At 38.0% G+C, this 6,000-nt stretch overlaps 1 protein-coding gene across 8 annotated transcripts in view; it reads right to left on the reverse strand.

Annotated features, from left to right (window-relative positions):
* Positions 1–6,000, reverse strand: part of LOC135107478 (prostaglandin D2 receptor-like) — a 158,785-nt gene that overhangs the window by 127,344 nt on the left and 25,441 nt on the right. For 6 of the 8 annotated variants that reach the window (XM_064017372.1, XM_064017373.1, XM_064017371.1 and 3 more), the window contains exon 2: positions 1,241–1,369. The exons of 1 other annotated variant lie outside the window; for it this stretch is intronic. The gene's annotated coding sequence lies outside the window, so the exon portion shown is untranslated. The remainder of the gene's footprint in view (positions 1–1,240; positions 1,370–6,000) is intronic. One more of the 8 variants, XM_064017374.1, reaches the window with a different exon arrangement.

The raw sequence follows: 6,000 nt of genomic DNA on the forward strand, positions 1-6,000 counted from the left end.
AGTCGTGAGGGTGACAAACGAGAGAAAGAGTCAGCAGTTATAGAGGGAAAGGCGTGTGTGTGTGTGTGTGTGTGTGTGTGTGTGTGTGTGTGTGTGTGTGTGTGTGTGTGTGTGTGTGTGTGTGTGTGTGTGACAAGGGACGCCATACACAACGCCGTTAGCCAAAGTGTGTCACCAGCAGGAAGATGTGAAGGGAGATGAAAGGAAAGGCGGGAATAGAAGGGAGAGGCGAAATAGGAAGAATAAATATACCAGAAATAGACCAGTGTAGGGTAAAAAAAAAATAAAATACAGGTGCAAGAGAGGAGAGTACGAAGAAGAGAAGAAGAGGAAAGGAGATGATGAGAAAAGGGAAGACGAGAGAAGAGGAGGAGGAAGAGAAACATAAAAAAAACGAAACTAATAAAAAGGAAAACAGAAAAAGAGGAGGAAAAAATAATACAGGATAAAGATAATACACGAGGAAAAGAAGAGGAGAGAAAATAGAGAAGAGAAGGAAAGGAAATGACGAGAAAAGAAAAGCGACAAGAGAAGGAAGAAACAGAGAAAGGTAAAAAGATATGAGAAAACTAAGAAAAAGGATGAAAAGAAAATGAAAATGAAAAAAAGAAAATGGAGATCAGATTATTGATACTATTAGCATATAGAAGGAATACGGACAAAGGAAAACAAGGGAAGCATTTTTATCGAAATTCACAGGCAGCTGATGTGTTTTTCCCCTTTCGTGAGTTATCTTTCAGCGCCAAAGATAACGGAAGGCTCGCTGGGTTACTGTACAATTCAATGCATTCTCTCTCTCTCTCTCTCTCTCTCTCTCTCTCTCTCTCTCTCTCTCTCTCTCTCTCTCTCTCTCTCTCTCTCTCTCTCTCTTTTCATTTATACTGGATTACAATGACTTAGTAACAGAATAAGCTACATACTACATTACATAGTTACAGTGACTTTGAATGACTAAAAGAAACATTATCAGTATTTGCTATAAAAAAACCAAGCTCATATATTTTCATACCCCCACCATACCCTCTCTCTCTTTCCTCGTGTATCTTTTGCTTCCTTATATTTAATACTCAAACAAAATTATCTAGTGGGTTAATTTCATTATAACATATTAAGTGCTAAATTCTCGCCCTCCTTCCCCCTTCCCCAACCCTCTCTCTCTCTCTCTCTCTCTCTCTCTCTCTCTCTCTCTCTCTCTCTCTCTCTCTCTCTCTCTCTCTCTCTCTCTCTCTCTCATACCTACTTATATCTCTCCTTTTTCGCCTCTTCTCCTCTTCTCCAACTGCATCTGATTCTTTCCTACACAACTTCAATCCCTTCCACCGAAAAGCATTGCCAAGCCCAACCAACCAGAGATCGTGTAGAAGCAGATCTAGAAAGCAAAAGATTTATTCAGTAAATCCAGGAAATGTTGTCCAACTATAAATATTTCAGCGAGCATTTTTATCTTATATATATATATATATATATATATATATATATATATATATATATATATATATATATATATATATATATATATATATATATATATATATATATATATATATATATATATATATTATTTATTCTTTTTCTAGTGGCAGGAAATCCGTGAAAAAGCAAGAAGCTGGTAGAGGACTTTGAGGATGGAAGAAAAATATTGGCTTCTGGAGGGACTGAGGAAGGACGTAACTGGAAGATAAAGGAAAGGAAAAGAAAGGGTTAAAATTTCCTGAGACAGGGAATGAGCTGCAGGAGGTAGCTGGAAGAGAATGGAAAAAAATTAATGCGGTAAAGGAACAGAACCAGAAGACGTGGTGAGGGAGCAGGCAACAAGGATCAAAGGAGAGGGAAGAAGTAAATAGAAACTATATAAAGTAAAGGAAAAGAGTGGAGGAAAACGGCAAAAGTCAGTAAAAGTAGTGTTGCTTGCCATCAACAACCTTCGTCCTTTTCCTTTCTCCTTCTCTCCTTTTTCCTTTTCTCCTTCATCGACAACATTTCTGGATCAGGACGGGGGATAAATTAGCAATATCCCGGATAGAAACCAACGAGGTGAATAAATGCCGGGAGAAAATTACTTGCAGCAAATCTGAGGGCAAATTACTTATAATATATTTCTTAAAAACTGCTACTCATGGCAAGTCAAACTCAATAAGGTGGAATAAAAAGGAAACTGTCAACTGGTCAAATAATTTCAAGTATCCATTTACTTAAAATGAAGCCAGGGAAGGCGACTGCGAGTCAGTAACACAAATTTACGGGTGGGGTAAAACACGGCAGTGGAACCAACTGAACAGCCGACGTATTGCAGGAAATAAGGAAATACTAAATCATCACCGTATTTCCACGTAATAAGTGAAGCAAAGGTTTTCTTCATTCCTGCTGGCACAGAGTAATCATCATCTCAAAACACTGTCATTCACAATTATTATTATCAAGGAATATCAGTATTACGACTGCGTTGATGGGACGGCCAGAACGGCGTGCTCATAAATCAGCTGCCGCCTTTCAAAAGTAATGTAAAGTACTGCAACTGAAAGCGAAGTATCAGACTGGTCCTTGTATTTCAAAAAGTGTTCTTATAAAATACGCAGATGAATTTACGAAAAACGCTAGCAGGTAAAAATGGTAATCATCATTAACATATATGGTAACATGATACGTGCCTGGGAGAAAAGAATACTCACTTTCACAATTCGACCAAGAATAATAAAAGGCAAATATCAATCTTTAAGATCAGGTACATACAACCAAATGTTTTAATTGACACACATCACAAATCATGACAAAATCATCGGCACTGACTTCAACGAGTAAAAATATATATGTATAGGTAGAGGGACAAATAGATATAGACAGATAGATAGGTAAAAATACAATCAAATATCCACTCCTCTCCCTCTGTTTTCTTCTTTCCTCGTTTCTGTTCGCCATGAAAAGAGTAAATGATGTCGGGTGGTAACCAATATTTTTCTTAATAAATGTCTTCCCACACACGTCAGCCGTTTCTGTCTTTGTCAATCTACCCCCCTCCCCCTCTCTCTCTCTCTCTCTCTCTCTCTCTCTCTCTCTCTCTCTCTCTCTCTCATAGACTCGCATGGTGCAAATATAAGACCTGAGCCCTAGTCGTCTAAGAGTTCAAGATGTCTCACACTCACAATTGAGCGCGTCCCTTAGCTGGTCTGGTGCCTTCAGGGTCATGGCAGTGGAGAGTCTTACAGATCACGAGATGCCAATATTCAACGGTCTCAGCACTGAATGACTTGTGCCCGCTGGTTCAGAGTTACCGGCTGAGACGTCGACATCAAATACAGATAAAACTAAAAGTATAAATTTACTAAAAGTGATAAGTAAAAAAATAATATATGAATAAGAAATAAAACTAGATAAGTGAAAAATGAATTAAAGAATATATAAATAGTAATACATTGAAAAAAAAAATAAGAACAAATAACAAATAATGGTATGGAAATAAATTCGCTGTATGGCTTCATGAAACAAAAAAAAAAAAAAAGTAATAGTCACAAGACTGTCCATCTCCATCGTGCTCGCTGTCTGTATAAATAATTACTGGTGGCCATCTATTAACAACACCATGTCAGCTAAAAAAATAAATAGTTATCTTAGAAAAAATAATAATCGTTACAAGACTGTCCATTGCATTGTGTTTCCTGTCTATATGAATCATTTCCAGCGAACATTTATTAACGTCACGTCATGTTGGTTAAAGAAAAAAGTCATTATTTCTCCCCTCAATTATCACCCCCTTCCTGCTTCACTGATGAATAGCTGCCTTGGACAACCTGGGCAAGGTCAGGAGTAGTAACATGCATTTTACCTTCGACCCTGAATGTTGGTGAAAGTGATTTACATCCACGACAGGTTCAAGAGCCAGGGAAGGGAGGCATGGCAACAAGCTGCCATGCAGACGCCACCTGCCTCCAGAATTTGACGCAGTTTTCGCCTTCTTCCCCTTGACACAGAAGAAGGAATAGCATGCAACTCTCACACTCCAATATGCATGCAGATTAATATCCCCAGGACCTTTTTTACCATTCAGTTTGAGCTTGTTAGGCAATTATCTTCATTACTGATGGGTAATAAGGCAATGTTGTTCATGAATTCCTCCGGATCGTTCCCTTCCTGAATTATGTATGTTATTTGCTTCCCTACTCAAACAGTGGTCTGTACAGGGTTCTCATACAGAGGGGGCAAATTCACATATAGTTCTTAATCAAATTACTTTTTTTTTTTTTTTGCTAATTATTTTATCTCTTTCGCTTAAGAAATTTCCCATAATTACGTATAATTTTTTTTTACATTTTTGTAATGCATTGTTTAAATGTATGAATATAAGAATACATACATCCTCTCTCTCTCTCTCTCTCTCTCTCTCTCTCTCTCTCTCTCTCTCTCTCTCTCTCTCTCTCTCTCTCTCTCTCTCTCTCGGGTCACTGTACTCATATCTTAATCTCTTCACAAAATTGGCTTGAATTCATTACTCTCTTGACTGACCTGACCTATCCCCCCTTGTCCCACCGTTTTCTCTCTCTCTCTCTCTCTCTCTCTCTCTCTCTCTCTCTCTCTCTCTCTCTCTCTCTCTCTCTCTCTTTCAGGAAACATGAAATAGATGAAGGTGAATATGATCGCGGAAAATGAAGGAAGAGAGAGAGAGAGAGAGAGAGAGAGAGAGAGAGAGAGAGAGAGAGAGAGAGAGAGAGAGAGAGAGAGAGAGAAAGAACACTTTTGACAATAAGATAATACAGAGAATGATAGAAAATATTTTCAGGAAGGCATGAACTGAGAGAGAGAGAGAGAGAGAGAGAGAGAGAGAGAGAGAGAGAGAGAGAGAGAGAGAGAGAGAGAGAGAGAGAGAGAGAGAGAGAGAGAGAGAGAGAGCGAGCGAGCCATGCGTCCAAACCATGAAAGACCGACAGATCATCAGACAGACAAACACACACACACACACACACACACACACACACACACACACACACACACACACACAGGCAGGCTGACAGACAGACAAAATAAAGTTGAAAAATACATATGTATACAGAATGTGTGTGTGTGTGTGTGTGTGTGTGTGTGTGTGTGTGTGTGTGTGTGTGTGTGTGTGTGTGTGTGTGTGTGTGCGCGCGCGCGCGCGCGCACGCACGCACGCGCGGACGGAGGCAGCTGCACTAACGACAAAAATAAGAATAAAAAAAATCTCTATTAAAAAATGCTTATAAATTCAAGGAAGTAAATATTCAGAGGTAAAAGCAAACTTAAAATCTCAATTATAGGAACGAAAAAAAGCCAAGAAAAACAAGCCGGAGAGCAGCAAGATCTCGTTAAAAGGAAGAGCGTGTCTCGCCACCACTTTCCGTGAGGGGCTAAAATTTACACTGTGCAACAGAAAAATCATATTCTGCCCTAGGGAATAGTTTCGTGTCATGAGTGTTTCCTGCAGGCGTGGTAAAACTGTGTGCTGTAAATAAAAGAATAGTAGTAGCATATGAAAGCGACATTTTTTTGTTTTTTTGTGTGTATCTGTATATTCATGAGAAATTGAAATTTTTGTCTGTTGAAAGTGAACTATATTTCCCTTTGATGACTATGATGATGATAATGACGATGATGATGGCGATGATGATGGTAGTAGCAGTGGTGGAGGCAGTAGTAGTAGTAATGGTAGTAGTAGTAGTAGTAGTAGTAGTAGTAGTAGTAGTAGTAGTAGTAGTAGTAGTAGTAGTAGTAGTAATAATAATAATAATAATAATAATAATAATAATAATAATAATAATAATAATAATAATAATAATAATCTCAATTTCACTCAGCCAGACAGGCAGACTAACTACCTTATAAAAAAAAAACAGGAAAATTTTACAAACAAAAAAAAAGATGTGACAGATTTCATTCGTTAAACAAGACTTTTATAAATTTACCCCCAAAGTTCTCCAAATACAAAAAAAAAAAAAAAAAAAAATTCTGACAAAAGTATAGAGGACACATTATGAACCTCCAATAATG

This window comes from Scylla paramamosain, chromosome 15 (genome assembly GCF_035594125.1).
Source record: "Scylla paramamosain isolate STU-SP2022 chromosome 15, ASM3559412v1, whole genome shotgun sequence".
NCBI classification, from domain to species: domain Eukaryota; kingdom Metazoa; phylum Arthropoda; class Malacostraca; order Decapoda; family Portunidae; genus Scylla; species Scylla paramamosain.